Below are 18,298 nucleotides of genomic sequence, written 5' to 3'. Positions count from 1 at the left end.
ACCCATCTTCCCTCTTCTTGTTGGTGTATCTGTCTAAAGGGTATTTGGTATGCCTTGGATGGTTGGTGTTAATGTACATTCCATAAGTAATGCAACATTTCCTTACCTACCTGCCCTGACAGAAGTTTGTTTTGTTTGCTTGCAGTCGAGGTGGTGCCAGATTTGCTGAATCTTCCATTGTGAATTTGCATTTTGAAAACTTCTTTACTCGACAATGATCAAAACTGTCACAGAGTTTTTACATGGGCAACATTTTAAGGTGTTTTCTTCACTAAACCAAGTGGTATCAGATCTGACAGTTATTGGAAAGACCTCATACCACATTAAAGAGTCTTTTTTGGAAAGCTTCTTTAAAAAAAAAAAAAAGTGGCCTGCCACACAATTTGATTACCATGAATTATCCCATGGCTTAGGTTGGCTTGAACCAGCTGAGTGGAAAACAGAAATCACCTTGGAGCCAAACCAGGTTTGGCTGTGAGGCTGGCCCATGATAAATTAATTTCTCTGTATTCACCTCCAAGTGTAATTAATTCCTTATACTTTCCATATTGATATGTGACAGAAAAGACAAAGTTTTGTCTCCTATTTGAGACAAAAGGCAATTTTCCCCTTCATAAGGCACTGGTGAAATCACCATGAAGGTGTTTAGGATCCCTTGGTGCCAAGTAGGGGAGGATTTGAGAGGGAGGAGACCCTGCAATGCCCCTGCCCTGAGCTGCAGGCTGGGAGCAGTGGAGAGTCTCCCCATCCTTGTACCCAGCATCTCTCTGGCACAGGGGAATGCAGACTTGAGAGATTTGAGACAAAAGGTCCTGCTAGGAGCCAGGAAGATGCCATGTGCCTTCCTGCCTTTCTGTGCTTCCATGAGCTGTGCCCGAGTAGTTGGTTTGCCACAGGGGGGGCTCAGGTTCTGCCAGAGCAGCTCTGGATCAGGGAGGGAAGGTTGATGGCTGTATCTCCTCAGTGATGCTCTCTTGCTGCCTGGTAACCTGCCTGCTCCTTTCTGCACTGCCAGATACCTTCCTTTGGGAGAATTGTTTTCATTTTTAAATCTGTGTAGGAAACAGCCCTGTCTGTGGCAGTTTTGAGGGAGCACTGTCACATCATAAGGTGCAGTTCTGGCTTTTGAGCCAAAGCCTAATGTTCCAAGCACATACACACCATTTCACATGTCTGAACAGCACTGTGCTTGTTAAATGTGAATGTTTCCAGGACTGCTGCCCAGTTCTGCAGATACAGCATTTTAAGATTATCCATTTGCTGTCTTTCCATCAACTGTGTTCATTGCAGGAATAGAGATTATCTATCTGCCAGCCATGGAAACTCCAAAAGTCAAGTTGTGTTCTTTCTGACTTGTGAATCATCACCTGTAACCTTGACGCAGTGATCACAGGGGAACACTTAGGCCATGGTTAAGTTATATTCTTCTGATCAAAAAGATTCTCTGTGGTGCTGTGTTATTTATTATTTCTTTAATAATGCTTATGTAGAATCCTACCCATAATCTTTCAGCTATGTTAGTTTCATGGAGCTAAGGAAATAAAACAGTAGAAAATTATTTTTAGTCCATTCAGAGAGGCAGATGTGATATTAAACATGTTTTGAATGCAGGTTTATATATATATATGTTTTGAAGAAATACCATTTTTCTGGTTATAGTTAGCTGAAAATCAAATAATATATTGCTTCAAGGTGTCAGCTTTTAGTTCCTGTGAGATATGATGTTCTGGCTAGAGGAGGAAATATATATGGGTGTGAGCTGGGGGTGAGAAGAATACTCCAAGAGACAGTTTTCTTCATTATTAATACAGCTTTTGGATATTCTGTGATTATTTATAACTATAAAAAGTGTGTTTTGCATCAAAGGCAATTATTCCAGTTAACAGCATGTTCAGGCTATGATAATTGACTGAACAATCTTATAATACTTTGCCCCTTTCAAACCTGTTGCTTGGATACCACTTTCTTTGAACTATTATGTACCTTGCTGAAAATTAAATAATAAAGAAAAGGTTTTAGCAGTTCTTTCCTTTGTCTTTTCCATAAATGATATATTATAAAATATTTTCAGAAGGGGAGACAAAGGATTAGGGCTCACTGGCAGCAAAGTACTGACAGAAACAGCTGGAAAAATGAAACCCATGTACAACCTGAATTCAAATCTTTGTTTTCTAGATATGGTTTTTTTTTTCTTGCATGCAAGCTTTTCCTTCCTTTTCCAAGAGAATTTGAACTTGAGATGCAATGAAGCAATTCTCAAATTGCAGTCATCCAGAAGTAACTGGATAATGCATCCAGGTAAGTCTCTCACTAATTAGAAGGGTTTGTTCCCTGCTCAGTTTTACTTGCTCACAAAAATATGTAATCTGAAAGTGTGAAGTAGCATTTGTGATTTGGAGTTTTTATATAATGAAAGGTATTTTTGATCTCCATCTAAATGCAAGGTATTCTATTATATCCTGCCATTAACTGCTTTGATTTCTTTAAGCTGTGAGCTGCTGCTTTATTTATATGCAAAATCTTCTCAGAAACAACAGGGGTGTCTTGTTGCAAGGGCTTAGATTTGCCTGCAGGATTCATTTGGTGGAAACCTCCAGGTCTATCTACCAAGTTCCACTTGACTCTGATGCACATGAGAAGAAAGGTTGGGGGGTGAATGATCTGGTTGGCTCAGCAGGCAATGTCTTTAGCATCACCTTTTTCTGGGATCATTTTACCATCTGAGTTGAGCTTAAGCTGAGGATTTAAGTAATGTGACATTGCTAGCAGAAATCATTAAGGCTTTCCAGTGAAGGTCCAACCTCTGATCAGGGAAGTCACTTCTTTAAAAAGATGTTGACTCCAACCCAGGTATGTTCGGACCTAGATTAAGAAAAGAGATATTTATTAGATATTTGTCCAAATAAGGATGGCTTTTTCTGCTCACTAGAAGGCAAGGAAAATCTGCCTGTGACCCTGTGCCTAAGGGGGTTTGTCCTGCCCCAGGCCACAGACACACTGCTCCTCCCAGAGAGGTGCAGGGATGACTGTCAAGGATTGTCACAGACTGGACTTTGAGAAGCAAAATTCACAGTAAATGAAAAGTCAGGGCTTTGGAGCAGCTCATTGCTGCAGTGGGTGATGGGGCAGAGTTGCAAGCACAGCTACAATCCAGCTGTCTCATGTTTCTGCTACTCTCTGCTCCCTGTCATCACGAAAATGAGCAGAAGCAGAGGGGAAGTTCTTATCTGGATACAGGGTTGGACCACAGGCATCTCCCAGTCTGGATTTGGGGATTTGCCTGTGATCTCTAATGCAAAGGGAATGTTTTGTCTCTTTATGTTCATAGCTGAGCCATTCAGCAGCACTGTTGAAGTGACTCACAGCAGTGCTGAGATTGTGACTCACTGCTGCATCCTTTCTGGAAAGACACTAATCCTCCTTTCCTGCTGCTTGGGCTGGTTTGGGAACCACAACATTAAGAGCTGAAAGGCACATTTATTAAATGACACAAGCCAGGACGGGGTTTTGTTTGTAACAGTGAGGAAGTACTTTGTGGTCTCTCTGCTGTTGACTAGACACTGACACATCTGGCACCCAGGCACCAGAGAGAGGATGGAGGGATCTGGGCATTTGCTTCCCTGGTTAGATCTGGGTGTCAAGCCTATTTCAGTCAGTGAGTCTTTGGGCTGAATTCCAGAGTTTTTCATAAGTACCAACATCTGTCAGATGTCAACTCCCTGAATCCACCCTTCCTGGTCATGCTATTTTAAGGCGCTTACATTTTAAATACTACTACTACTACTGCTAATAAAACCCTTATAGATTTTTCTCTGAGTAATTTGTCCTCAAGGGACTTGGAAGTCCTCAGGTTTCTTCCTGACCAGTGACAGGATGTGGTTTATCCACTAGGAGTCATCCAACCTTTTGCACACAGGCAGTCTGGCCAAAAGCCTTTGGGATTGCTTGTGGAGCAGCAGGAGATGTGCCCTATGGATGTAGTAAGTGATAACTCTGCTTCACTTGATTATTGGTGCAGCTCTTGCCCTAAAGTGGGAGATTTCTGTTGTAAACCAACATTTGTTGTCTTCTCTTGGAGCCTTAGCTAGAGCAGGAATGATTTTGCATTCTCTTCATGTCTGCAGATATTTGAAGAAGGTGTTTTTATCAGAACAAATCTCCCTGGGCTCCAGTCACAGTCAGTGGAGAGAACAGGCATTGCTGAGTGTGATTTACCTGTCATGCTTTATCTTTCCTCCTTAGGATGAAGCAGTTGTGCCCTGGAGGTACCTGTTTCTCTCAGTAATTTGTAAAATAGCTCTTGGAAGAATTTGTACTGAGTCAGGTGACCAACACCCACATTTACTTAATAAATAGGCTCTCAAATGAAATTTATCCATGGAAATGCTGGTTAACCACAACTCTCTCCCAGGGCTTGGCCTTTGCATATTTTTTTAAACTAATTAGAGATACGGTAATTTCGGTTTTTTTAACTAGCAGAGTTATGTATGTGTGGTTTCTTCTTCCTTCAGGGAGGGAGGCAGGCACATTTGTTTCACTGTCCAGCACTGGTGTGGCTGCACTGATTCATTCAACTGTGCCAGTATTTCTAATTATAGCTGTTAAAAAATCATAGAAGGTTTTCAAACAACTCATCTGTGCAAGTACCACACACCCTAATCAATACAGTCACCTTAGCTGGAGGAATGACTTCTGCCTTAAGACTCATTAGGGAACCAGAATGTGCAAGTTTCAACAATTTCTGTTCTTAAAATACGAAGAGCTGTGAGGCAGGGTCCTTTCTAATGAGGAGAATGTATTTGTAATGTTTACTTTGTATATTAAAAAGTTTAGAAGTCTTGAAAGAAAAAAATTATTGCAAGTCAGATACAAATTTTTCAGGCCGAGAGGGTTCTTCATGTTCTGCCTGTTGCTGAAGTTTTTGAGTATTGTTTTCAGGGTGAACACTGATAAGATTGAAAACAGCGTATTTTTAAACTATTTTATTAAACAGAATGGTGGTAAGGCAAAATCAGTCTCAGCAACAGTCTCATTTCTGAAGCTTTTTGCTGTCACAGGAAAAAGCGTAAAATAGAAATCAGTATTAAGAATACTATCTCCCTAAAATATTACACAATGATGTAGTTTAAAAGCAGGAAAAGTATAAGGTTGGTATTTCACTGAAGTGCTGTGCAGCCCTGCTTCATGTGACAGGTGAAATTGGAGGCTGGGCATGTGCCAGGCAGGGCTGGCCAGGGCATCCTGGGAGCCTGAAGAGGGCTCACGAGGTCCTGCTTCCTACCAGGGATTCATATGGATTTTGTTTTCACGTGGAGCCATGTGAAGGTGGTGTAGCAGCTGTTGGACTTCCAGCCATTAACGATTTTCACCTTTGATGGCACAAGGCTGTTCCATCCCACAGAAACACAAGTTCACTTGAATTCCCACGCTGCCCATATGCCTACATTTCAAAGTTTGCTACCTTATTAACTGGTGAAATATGTTCATTCTAATAGCAGCAACGAGAAGTATTTAAGTGCACCTCAAGCAGTCAAACCCCAAAGATTTAAATCTGCAAAACCCATCTGCTCCTAACTCAGGAACTCACATAAAATATGAAGGTGCAGAGGATTTTTATATTAAGTTTTTCAAGCACTTGCTTTCAGCCTTGAGGACATTGGAATTTCACTAGGAAGTGCAAGACAAGACAACTTTTTTTTTTTTGGCCTTCAGTTTGACTGGGCATTATGAGTTCATGGGTACTGGCTGTTTTTCCCCAAGCTGATCATTCAATTCTCAAAGCACTCTAAATGCTCTCTAAGTTCTAAAATTTTTAGGTTTTTTTTAGTTCTTTTCTCTATCTCAGACTTATCAGTGGTGCCTGTCTAATCTGCAAGTCCATTTTGTGACAAAGGTGGCCATATCAAGTATTTACTTCAAAAATAAGGATTTGGGTCTGTGACTCCCAACATTTGGAGATGTTTCCTTTCAGGTTAAAAGAACGTATCATTCAAAACACAAGTCTTAATGACTGAGTATATTTTCTCTGCCTCAAATATGTATAGGACTATCAATTTAAAAAGTAAGATTGTCTTTTAGGACTGTGTGGAAACTCCTCCTTCCCTTCAAGAGGCAATATGTCCTCTACTGGAATACATTTTTCTTTTAAATAGCAGATAATATTTATAATAAATATCTGCCTTGGTTGCTGGACCTGCCACTTTTCTGAGCAGTGTGAATTCTGAGCTTTTAAGTAAACTGAGAATTATTTTTTTAAAAGGATGCTTCTATTGTAATCAGCTAAATTTTCTTCCCTTTAAAAATCTGTTATCAACAAATAAACAAAAAGATCCTGTCCAAAAAGTCGTAAATGTTAAGTTTCTTCTCTAATTTGTTTTTCATATGGGATATTTTTCTTGTGCCTATAACTGCCCTTTTGTGCAGAAAGATGCCATGATCTGGTGGCTTAGCTGCTGTCTTGGAACCAAAAAACCTGGGTTCTCTTCCCACAGCTTTCCCAGCTATTGCATCAAAGAAATGGCAGCAGCAAAACCAAAAAAGGATGACTCTCACTGCTGAAAAAATCAGTATAGAAATTAATTTGCTCATCTTTGATACCAAGCTTTTCTTCAACACCTACCCCAAATGCCTTTGCTGCAAGGAGGGGTGGATGTATCATGCTTGTTGCAAGGCTATGTCAAGGCAGAGTTTGTGGTTTTTTTTTCTTAAGAGCTGTTTTAATCTGTTCTGGAAGTCTGTTTCTTGCCACAGAAAATCTAATCACACTGTTCTCTGCACGAGTGGTTTAGAGAATCCCTCTGTATCTTTCAGCATGGAAATGCTCCTTGCACTTACCCTGCCCAGCAGTGGTGAAATGCACGCTGGAAAACTCAGCAGGAGGAGCAGTGTCCTCATACCTGCCACCCTGACCTGCTGAACTGTGATGTTTTCCCCCCTTCTCTGTGTTTAAATCTTGTTTTTCAGTGGTTTGCAGATACTTCTCTTGCTTCCCACGTAAATTCCAACAGTATGACCAGATGTCTACTTTGTTTCTCTCAACACCCTTTGCAGCCCTAATCCGAAATGTTAACACCAGCCACAAAGGGATCTTGTACTCGTCACGTAAATTACCTCAAGGAGGTAGCCAAAACATTATCTCATGCTGGCCTAGATGTTCCAATGCTTGCAGCTAAAATGCTCCCTCAGGATCCTGGGCAGATGTCTCTGGGCTTTTTGACTGTTCTCTGGGATGGGCAAAGTCAAGCTTCAGTCATTTCCCCATGTAAGAAGTGTGTTGTTGGAATGGAGGCTGCTCTAAGACCAAAATTATATTTCTTGGTTGCACCTTCACCCAGAGGGATGCAGACAGCAGCCACAAAAGATGTCCCTAAGGAGGAAGACTCCACGTAGGTGGCTTATAGGAGGGAGAAGGTGATCATGTTGGTGTCAATCCAGCTGAAAAAGTTGCTGCTTGGAAATCCTGGCACCTTCAAGGGCTGTCCTGGCTGTTGGCAGTGGGGGCAGAACAGTCCAGGGCTCACAGGCAGCAACTGAAGAGCACAGGATTTATGCCCCAGGAACCTGAGTCTTTCACTCACCTTGATAATTTCTTGAAGGCTGAGTGCTGGGCTGTGAAACATGCTCTGCTCACCTACCACTGGCCTGCTCATCTTCCTTATTTTTTGAAATTTTTGTGTGTATTTTTCTATTTGTGAAACTTTTAACTTCATTAAACTTTCTGAGATTCACGGTTGGAAAGTACTGATTAAAAATTAAGTTGTTCTTTCTGCTACTTGATTATTTTTTTTCCCAAGGCTGGGGTGAGATTAGAAGTTTGAGTTTGCGTGCTGAAGTTGTATTATTGTTTTGTTTTGTTTTCCTAACCACTTCCACATGCAATCAGATTTTATTGCCAGCTGCTCTCCATGGTTGGTCTCTGGGGAAGTAGGCTCCTGTTTGTTGTTAAACTCATAACAGTTGGTTAGTTTAACTTTTTTCAAATGTTAATTTGTCAGGTTTGGATTTCCACCAGTTGTCTTTACCCACCCAGAGGTGGGCAATGGAATAAGCAATGATGTGTAAGAAGGGTTCATCAGAACCTCAAATTCCTGTAGAGGGAGAAATGGGAAAGTTTATCACCACCCTCACATCCTTTATGAATTAAAATTAAGTTGGAATTTTTCACTTCCCACAGAGCAGGAACATGAAATTTCATTTAATTAATAAAAGAAAGATTTTCATTTCACAATTTCAAACAGAAAAGGACAGGGCTCCCTGTGGTGATTGCAGCAGGGATGCTGTGAGCCCAGACATGCTGCTCACCAGGGAGGCTCCCAGGGAGGCCAGGAGCTAGCAGGAAACCAGCCAGGTTTCCCTAGGAAGTGTGTTTGCACTCTCTTAGAAGATTTGATTCAATCAAGCTGTTCCTGCAGAATATAGATGTATATATTTCAGGAACTGGCATTTTCCTATGGAAAAAAAAAAGAAAAGGTTTTTCTGAGTTAAAATTGGAGATTAGTGAGCATGCTTTTCTAGCTGCATTGGTGAGAAAGCCACATACTCTTTGTAAATGTATGTAAATATATGACAATCTAACATACAGCTAGGCAGCTGTACCAGACCTCTAAAATGCAGCCTATGGATGACCTAAAATTATCCTTAAGGATTTTTGTACTCTTATCTGTCCACCTAAAGCTAGCACTGGAATGAGCAGACTCTTGGGATGTTTTTCATCCTTGCAGGGAAAGACAGTGTGGAAATGAGACACCAGAGAAAGCAAAAGAAGAAGCTAAAGACAGTTTATGGTGAGACAATGTGTACCCTCCTCAACTTTGCTTATTCAAGGTGACAGCTGTGAGTCCTGTGCATTTCCCTGTGGAATTTATTCTTTTAGACCTACCTTCTGATTGTGGGCTTGATCCCATGGTGCCAACAGCTGGAAGACTTGAGGAACTGGGTGTCTGCTCTGGATTTAGGCATCAGTTATTGGTAGCAGCTGACAGAGCCCTGAGCACTGGCTGCTTTTTCAGCAGCCTGGCTGCTGTGCTTTCCCCAGAGAGCTGACAATGTTTTGGAGGCCAGTGGCCAAGCTGCTGTGGTGCCAGCATGGGCACCACAGGAGGGACAGAGTGTGGTGAAAAGAAGGGTTTGGGGCTGAGTGGGGTAGTGTGGCCCATGTTCAGTCCTCTGGAATTCCCACTGGGTGTTCCAGAGAATGGCACATGGAAGGGCTTGAGTGAAATCAGGACAAAAACAGTGTCTGGCCCCAGGCATCAGATAAGAGCTGAAGCAATTTCTCCTGTCCTGGCAGGTATAATGGTCAAATGTCAATGGTCAATGTACTACTCAGTGTCTAGGAACCTAAACATCAACAAAAAAATAATTTTTTTCACTTAGACTCTTAAACAGAGATGAACTCTTGCAATGGTTTGCATGTTTGCATATAGCCTTTCTACCCTGTGCTTGCTCAGAAGACTCTGTAGGAACAAAATCCTGTGGTAAGGAAGGAAAGGGTTTAAGTCTTGAGTGAGCTCTGGAGATCCTGCAGCATTTCCTACCCTTACCCTCATAATCTTGCCCTGCTACTCTGGCTGTAGGCTTTTCTAGAGGAAAACTGGGTTTACATGGGGCCACACATCCAGTGCTTCCAGCTCTATTTCACAGGGAGGGAAGAGGAGCTGTGCTGGTGGAGTATAAAACCTGTACATGGTTCTGTTTGGCAAAGCAAATGTGGGCAGGAGGAGGAACACTGGAGCTCCAACTCTCTGTATATGGAAGTGATGAGGAGACTGATCCCCTGGCAAGACAGAGCAGTGTCACTGCCTGATCTGAGGGTTTTACTGTTTAATAATTAGATGAAATCATCTAGTTTCTAGATGCAGGAAATAAAATATTGTTTGACTTTGTGAATTTTTACCAGTGTAAAGCTGCTGCACTCATTGTCTTGGCTGAGTAGAGCTGTGTTCAGTCCTCAGCTGGAGCTTGGTTTGCATTTTAGTGGAAACACTTCTTTGGAAATACCTTGTCCCATAGCACTGAGCCCCACCAGTGACTCAGTGCTGACTCAGAAGAGAAGGTTCCACTCCCTGAATCAGCCCCTGAGCTGTGGGACAAGGCGAGGTTTTCCTTGGCTCTGTCCATCCAAACAGTGATCAGTCCTCTCGATCTGCTCAGCTGGCTAGGTGGGATGAGGTCACAGCTCAAGAGGCTGAAGTCACATCAGAACATATTTGTAATGAGAAAAAAAAGACATTTCCACAGACTTGGTTGTTTGTCCAGGATGTAGAAGCAGGTGTGATGCAGGGCACTTGGATTTGGAGCTCTCTGGATGCTTATTTTAGAATTTTCTAAAGGGAAATCATCACTCACACTTCAGAAATGAAAAGAGACAGGTACTCTTTGGGGTCTTTTAACTGAAATATTATGTTAATATTCTGTCTGATTCAGATTCTGTTTTCCCTGCATGAGTCTCCTTCACAATGGTGGGGTTTGAGTTTTGTGGTCTTGTTTATTTTTTTTAACTCACCATTATATCAGCTGCAGTGCTTCTCATAGGGAGTAGTGGAAGAAGCTAAAAGTTATTTTATGACTATGGAAGAGCTGGTATATTACTCACCTTTCTAAAATAGAAGTCATGTAATGAATTAAGTGGAATGATACTGAAAAAGGTAATTTTAAGTTGAAACTTCACAAAGAAATTTTGTCATATCTGTTATTCTGCAAAATATTTCTCTGCAAAGGTGACCGAGAGAAGATCCTTAACACAGTATTTGACTAGACCTGCATGGAGTGGGCTCCTTCAGCAAGACAGCAAGTAATCCTGTCCCTCTCACTCCTGCCATCTGTGACTGCAGCAAAAAGAGTTGAATATTTGCTCCCTGTGCATTTATTGCCATGATAAATTGTCACTGGGACACTGCTGACCCTGTCAGCCATCTGTTTTTGGTACTGGGCTGCCACACAGTGGCCTCCTTCAGAAACCTGAAGAATGGGAGGAGGAAGGGGAAGTATCAAGTTGATAACAAGAATGAGCAAATGCAAATGCCATGATTCAGTTTACAGTGTCTGTTAATTCCTTACTGGGTGGGGAAGCAGAGTTTTATTTTGTACAGTCAAAACAACAAGAAGAAACAAACATAAGAACACAGAAAAAAAAGAGGTAGGAAACCCCTGAGTTAACTAACCAAAAGTTCTTTCAAGAAATTTATAGCGGAGTTTGTAGGAAAGCAGAAGAGTTTTCTCTGATTTACTAGTACCTGCTTTCTTTTCTTTGCTACTTCCTCTTTTCTCCCTAGATACAGACAACTAAAATTTGAAGCTTTTTCCTTTTAGATGAGCTCATGCTGGGAGGATGTTCAGGGTGGAGGTTTGGTTTTGTTGGTAGATTGAAGCACAGCCCCTCCTCAGGCAGTGGAGAAATCCTGTTTTGATCCAGACCTGGAACTTTTGTGGTTTTAAATTTCAACTGAACTGTTCCTCCATGTGGGTTCAGCCTTTGTCAAGTGTCATAGAATGGTTTGGGTGTAGAAGGGACATTAAAAACCATCGTTTCAAAGTGCCTGTCATCATCAGGGCTGCCACCCACTATCCCAGGTTGCTCAGAGCCCCATCCAGCCTGGCCTTGAACACTTCCAGGGATGGAGCATCCACAGCTTCTCTGGACAACCTGTTCCACCAGCAGGGAGGTGGGAATGGGGTCTACTTCATCCATCAGAACCCTTCCCGGATTATTGCTTTGTAACTGTGATAAAATGCGTGGGGTTTTTGCTGCCCTGTAGGCTGAGATTTTGACACCCTTCACTCCCCTATGTCTTCCTCATTCCTGTAAAAAGGTAATCCTTGGCAAGTGGTCAGGCCTGAAGCCTTCTGTGACAATGAGACAATAGAAAATCTGACAATGAGAGACATTCTGATTTTCTGACATTCCAAACATGCACTTCAGACCATCAGGAACCCTTAAATAAAAGGATTCAGGAATTTTGGACTTCAGTGGTGTTATGTGCCTGCAGTCAGACAAGGTGTGTTGGTTCATTAATATGAATTAATACCAAGTAAGGAAGCAGAAAGGTAGGAAAATGAACTCTGTCTATAAGAAAAGACTGTTTAAATCTTTAAAATGGTTTCATGTGATTATATGTCTGGTTTAGATCTATTATTTTATGTAATCATCTGGGATAGGAACGTTCTGTACCTGCCTGTTCTAAGAATAATCATCCTGTGCCCTTTGGTTTGTCACAGTGTGAAGAGACTGATGTTGTTTACATTAGGTGGATGTGAAATATATTTCTGTAAAATCTCTGGGATCTTAATTTTAACACCTCCACATTAGTGATATTAGAGTGGTGAGTGTTTCCTTGGTGAAATTATTGTTTGCTTTGTCATTGTGCTGATTTCCTTTTATTTTGTCATAAATTCCAGTGCAGGCAGAGAAGCACAAGTGAGTGAGGCAGTTGTTGCAGGCAAAACTGTCCCTACTTGGGGAATTTTTATTTAATCTAATTTACTACCAATTAACACAAACTTCTGGTCACCTCGGTTCTGATGTTGAAAAAAAGAGGGACAAAACTAATCAAATAAACACTTTGATAGAAAACCTTCCTGCACCTTCCCTAGGCTCAGCAGAAGTTTGATCAGCATTCACAGGAGAAAAAGCCTGGATGTAACAAATGAGAGCTGGAACTGAAACTGTGGTAAAGGGAAGTGGTGGGGCACCAACTTTCCTGGATGTGTATTTTCAATAAAAGCAACCACTGTCTGCAATCTAATAGATGTCTCTTAATGGTCTGTTTATCTGAGAAATGGAGAACAGGTTAATTTTGAAAAGGGAAAGTCCATGCTGGGAAAATATGTGCACTCAAGATCCCAAAAGGAAGTGTACAGAGGAAACAAAATTCTATATTCAACTGAGTGAGGTTTTTAGGCTCTCCTCATGAAAATCCCAGTGCAATTAGCCAGAAAAGAGTCTGTCAGAAAAATCAGATTACTTTTTTATGTGGAAATATGCCCATGTGGTATCTTTTTCAAGTAATTTCACAAAGAATTTTTTAAAAATGTATATATGTATATTTCCATTTTGGAAAATGTTTCAAAAGAATAAGATGGTACAAAAAAGAAATGGCATATTTTACTTGAAATTTGATTTAATCTTTTATATATATTCTGTCAGTAAAAATGTGATGAAACTTTCAGCACAGAAAAAGAAGTTTTAAGCAGAAAGGAGCAAAGCCTTCAGTGTGTACTGAATTGCTACTGTCATTAATGATTTTCAAAATGGAATAAAAATTAATGTTTTATGAATTAATGGGAGTAGTTATATTTAGTTCCTGAACAACCAATTCCCTATATTTCAATTTGTTAAATAATATAAGAAGAGTATATATAAATGAAATAGTAAAGCATTTCTTTAAAATAATTGAAAATTCCTAGTTATTCTTTTTTAAAGAAACAAATTTCAGAGTTTTTATTCCATAGGAAATTGTGGAAATAATCTTTTGCTTTGAGAGTAAAACTTCATTGAAAAAGGTGGAATTTCCCACAAATTGAATGCTAGATTTTGAGAAAATTTAGCTCAGAGTTTGAAGGACAATTTTAAAATTGTTTTGTTTCCTGCTGGAGAATGGGAGTTGAGTCCTGAAATCTCTGGGCACCAATAAGAGAATTCTTGTACAGCTGAAAAAAGAGAAATCCCATCACTGGGATCTGAAATGTCCTTGGAGGTATCACTCAATGTGGCCTCTGAGATGTTCATGCCATTGGTCATGCTTGGAGCCCAGGATTTTTGGTGAGGTATATTTGGGGCAGGTGCAGGTTATGACACCCGTGTCAAAATCCTACTGGCTTGAGAGAGAAGGTGTTTGTGTGGGAATCCTGCTCTCCCAGCTGATTTAGGGCCCTCTCACCTTCTCCTGCCATGGCATCTCCTTCATAGGAGTCTTAAAAGGGTTGGAAAACTTTTGCCAGATATGTTCTGGGTGCAGGGGATCCCTCCTCGGTGGGATGGGACAGGAGAGAGGGCATTAATGAATTGTGAATATTCTGGTTTTATTTCCCATCCCAGGTGTCACAGCAAGTGGGATCTGGGGCCTCTCACTGGTGTGTTGTTTTGTGGTGCCTGCAGCTGAGTTTGACTGGATGTGGGTTCTTTCCAGGGCTGTATTGCCAAGTTTTTGTTGGAAACATGTTCCTTCAAACCATACCTTCATCACTATTCTGGGGCATTGCTCCTGCCCTCTCCCCCAGGAGTTTTCCCCTGGGATGCAGAGGTTTCTCCTGGATACCTGGTCTCTGGCAGCATCTGCTGTCAGTGGTTTCTGTTCATCAGCAAACTGCCTCCTGGAGCTGGGGTGTGAGACTGACTAGAGCACAAACCACAGAAAAATAACCTGTGGGTTAATCCAAACAGAGCTGAAGGGCTGGTGGCTGTAAGTGGGCTGTAAAATCCATGTGGCAGGTTAGAAAAACAGGGAGAGCAATGCCATTGAAAACAGTGTCAGTGTGCCTGGGGTGGTGGAAGGAAGAGAGAGAATAGTTACACAGGAGCTCAGATGGTTTTCCCTGTATCTCCTGCAATTTGGGTAAATGCTAACTGAAACTATTTTGTAATCAGATGAATGCTTGTAATCCTGGCTGAAAAGACTGGGAAGCAGAGGAGTGGAGCTGGGATGTGCTGGTTGCAGTGTGGGTGTGACAATGATCTTCAGTAGATTCAGAAATCCCATATTTGCAGCCTAGCAAAGCAGGGACTGTCACGAAATCAACTGTAATAAAGGAATACTATAAATTCTGACCCTGCAGTGCTGTACTTCCTCCCAATATGCTCTTCAAGTGCTTCTATTAAGTAGGTTCAGGTCTGAGGAGGTTCCTTGCTTTTCTAAGTAATATATTTTTCTTGCACTTCTTATCATTCCTATAATGGATTTTTATAACACCCAGATTTTTTCTTCAACTTCAATTCTTCTTACACTTCTAACTGTAATTTTTGAGAACTACAGCTTAAGAAGTTTTAACTGGCACAACAACACAGTATGCATTCAGTGCCAGCAGTATTTGGTGTGTCACAAAATATTCCTTTGGTGAATTTTACTCTGTCTAATGTCTGTGTTGCTGTCCCAACCCCTTTGCCATCAGTCAGGCTGATTTAATCAATTTAGAAAGCAGGGGAGCACTGGAGGAGCAGTGTGTCCAACCAAGCAAAAGCAGAAGTGGAGCTCCAAACCAAATACAACATTATAAAGTTCTCCTTCATCATAGATAGTGTCTCTTCATGATCCTTGTGAATTCAGAGGTGTTGGCAGGTGAGTTTTATCTTCTTCAAATTTAAGAAACAATGTCGCACAATATATACAGCTTGAGAAATTTCTGACAGAAGGTAAGTGTTAGTAATGATCTTGGGTTATTTCATTTGTATGAGGAGCATCCTGCTGCAGAGGCTCTACCCTTTGTAATATTAGTTTTTATAATAATACCAGTATTTTTACAGTGTATTACTCCCATGTTCTTCTTTTTCACCAAGAAGCCTGTGCTTAATGTAACGTAGAGCATGGCTTAGAGAAATGCAGTTCAGGGTTTCTTAGCTGTGGACTTTTTGCAGTGGTACAAAATGGACTTAACAACAAAGTTTTATCTACACGTAAGTGTATGAGACCCATTTTAATTGGCTGAATGTCATTATGGGTGCAAAATCCAAAGAGTCACAACTGAATTAAGTAAATAATCTCACCATAGCTTTTGGCTTTAAGCCTTAATGCTTATAATTTCTAGATTTTTCCCCTTCCACCACCTCCTTTAAAGACTGCAGAAGAAAGATGACCCAGCCAGCAGTGATGGCAATCCATGGCTTTTCCTTGGACAGGTCTTCCAACCCTAGGGAATTACAGCAATTGGGAAAATGTGTAACGAAGGAGAAAGTTAGCAGGTTTTTGCTAGAGAATGTATTAGTTTGAATTTACTCAAATTTCTCTATTTTGCTGCTAATTATTATTGCCACATGTCTGAGTAGGAAATAAAAGGGTGATTTAAACACCATAATGAAAACCAAACTCTTTTTAAGTGCCAATATAAGGAGTCTTCCCATGGAACTGCTGCTGGACTCCCTGCAAAGATGGTCCAGCCCCAGGGAGAAAATGTAGCTGAATATGATTATGCAAAAGAGCAGGTGGTTTCCACCTTTGATCACTGGCTGATCATAAAATGCTGAAAAAATTATCAAAGAATGGTAACATGGTGATGGTTTTAAGAGTGCAGTTTTACAGCTGGTGAGAAGCACATTGCTTTGCCACCCTGGCCAAACACAATGCATCTTTATATTTTTCCTTCCTTAACCAAGGAACACAGCATGTTTGACAGCTCACAGGCTGAATGGGTTCTTACATGAGGAAAAAATAAAAATATGTAGGGTGTGGAGGTGGTGGTGTTTCTGTTTAATTTGTGGTGGGGTGGTGTTGCTTCCTCTTAATTTGTGTAAGGTTGAAAGCAGGTATTTGGGAACTTATTTGCTGTCATTTAAAAGGTGTTGCAGGGAGGTCTTGAACAGGAAATTGTGAAAAAGGAAGTTGTATGCCTTTGAATTAATCCTCTATAAATAGGTGCAACCGGAGGGGTTGAATAAAGGCTAGGATTTATTTGCATAGGAAAGTAAATTATGCATGTTATATGCATAAAAGAAAAGGAGAAGAGCCATGTGGCAGTGAAATGGGAGCTATTTCTGTAAAAGGCTATTTTTTACTTTATAAATATGGCACAGTGTTGACAGCGTTCATGACATCATGTGATGTTTATGATGTCAGCAGCTTGGTGTCATGCAATTGTGTATTTTAACTTGCATTTCAACAAGAAAAAGACAAAAACTTGGGGTTTCTTTAAAATGTGAAACATAAGGGCTCCAAATAAAAATAGCCCACACTCCCCACCACAATGTCTTGCTCCAGTTTAGGGGAAGCTGGTCACCCAGCACAGGGAGGCAGCTGTAGGTGCCAAGGTAGGGATGCTCTTCTCTTTGCTTTGCTGAGACAATTTCTCTGGTTTTAATGACATTTCTCCTTCTCCTGACCAGTGAGATCAGAACCAGCATCCAGCTGTAAAATGGCAACATGCTGAGGAAGTTGCAGCCTGATTGCTTGTAGTTAATCCATAAAGTAATTCTGTTTCTTAGACATTTATCTCTTCTGCAGTACTGACTTGGGTGATAATGTGAGGGGAAAAAAAGCACCCCTCGGGTAAGAAAGTGAATTTTTGCATTTCACACTGCTTCTGAAGAGCTTCCTGGTGCTCTGCTGGCAACAGAATGATAATTTTCCACTCTGCTACTTCTCAATGTAAGAGAAAAAGATTCTGTTAATGGTGAGCTGCTCTGTTAATTAGTTAATAATTAATTGTTTCTAATAACTGACTCTACTAGGGCAAGGTAAAGAGATATAAATCTAGCTATGCATATTTATTTATAAATCTGGAAGACAGGAGGGCTTATACCTGGATGTATATTTCTAATTGGATGGGTTTTCTAAGAACCTGATTTACAGAGAAAAGATATTGACAACATACTTAAACCTTTTTCCTTTTGGGAACTCAAAATCACTAATTACTCTTCAATCCTGCCTCTTGACTTTTTAATTTTTATTGGCCTTTTTTGGGAAGAGAACATAAAATAACTCAAGTATGCTGTGCTTTAGTGGTTCTAACTGATTATAGTTCTGCACTTAATTAATAAGAAATTATGGCAAATAACTCTTACTGTTCAGCATTCATTGAAAAAAAATCCTGGAAATAATGGAGGCCAGATGAGAGAGAGAGAGAGAGAGAGAGAAGTGAAACTCTGAAAAGTGGGCTGATGAGGCAGCTGCTTTCCCAGAAGCCATATTCTATTATCCCATATATGCATCTTACAGGTTATTTATTTGGGAAGTAGAAAATTTTGAAAGAAAAAGTCTATACTGAAGAGGTTAAAGTCTGATCTCACACACCTGCTGTGTGTGACAGCCCACCTTTCAGTCTCCAAAGTCTGGCTGATCTTTTGAGGTGTTTTACAAATGTGTGGCATTAATTCATGGTGGCAGGGGAATTCCTGTGGAGTCCGGGTGATCCCCACTGTTGATTCCTGATGAGGGGACACGGGGTAGCTGCGTCCTAAAGGAGCACAAAACTGTAGGTATATAGCTAAGAATTGTTGTAGATTGTAGGCAGAGGAGCAATGTTAGGTTTTAAAAAATCCTGAGTGTATCCCAAGTATCTCAGTTATAACCTGGTGCTGAACAGTTCTATCATGACAGCACATGATGCTCAAGAAAAAATACCATCACCAAAGCACACTCCACCTTCCTTTAGG

The 18,298-nt window shown here is 40.8% G+C and overlaps 1 long non-coding RNA gene across 1 annotated transcript in view; it reads left to right on the top strand.

The window, feature by feature from the left end:
• Window positions 1-1,992: 1,992 nt before the first annotated feature.
• LOC106853539 (uncharacterized) overlaps window positions 1,993-18,298 on the top strand; it is a 119,338-nt gene continuing 103,032 nt past the window's right edge. The window contains exon 1 of the long non-coding RNA XR_015801860.1: window positions 1,993-2,298. This is a non-coding gene — a long non-coding RNA (uncharacterized LOC106853539). The remainder of the gene's footprint in view (window positions 2,299-18,298) is intronic.

This window comes from Sturnus vulgaris, chromosome 2 (genome assembly GCF_052056855.1).
Source record: "Sturnus vulgaris isolate bStuVul1 chromosome 2, bStuVul1.hap1, whole genome shotgun sequence".
NCBI classification, from domain to species: Eukaryota; Metazoa; Chordata; class Aves; order Passeriformes; family Sturnidae; genus Sturnus; species Sturnus vulgaris.
This window is presented reverse-complemented; position numbering and strand designations above follow the sequence as displayed.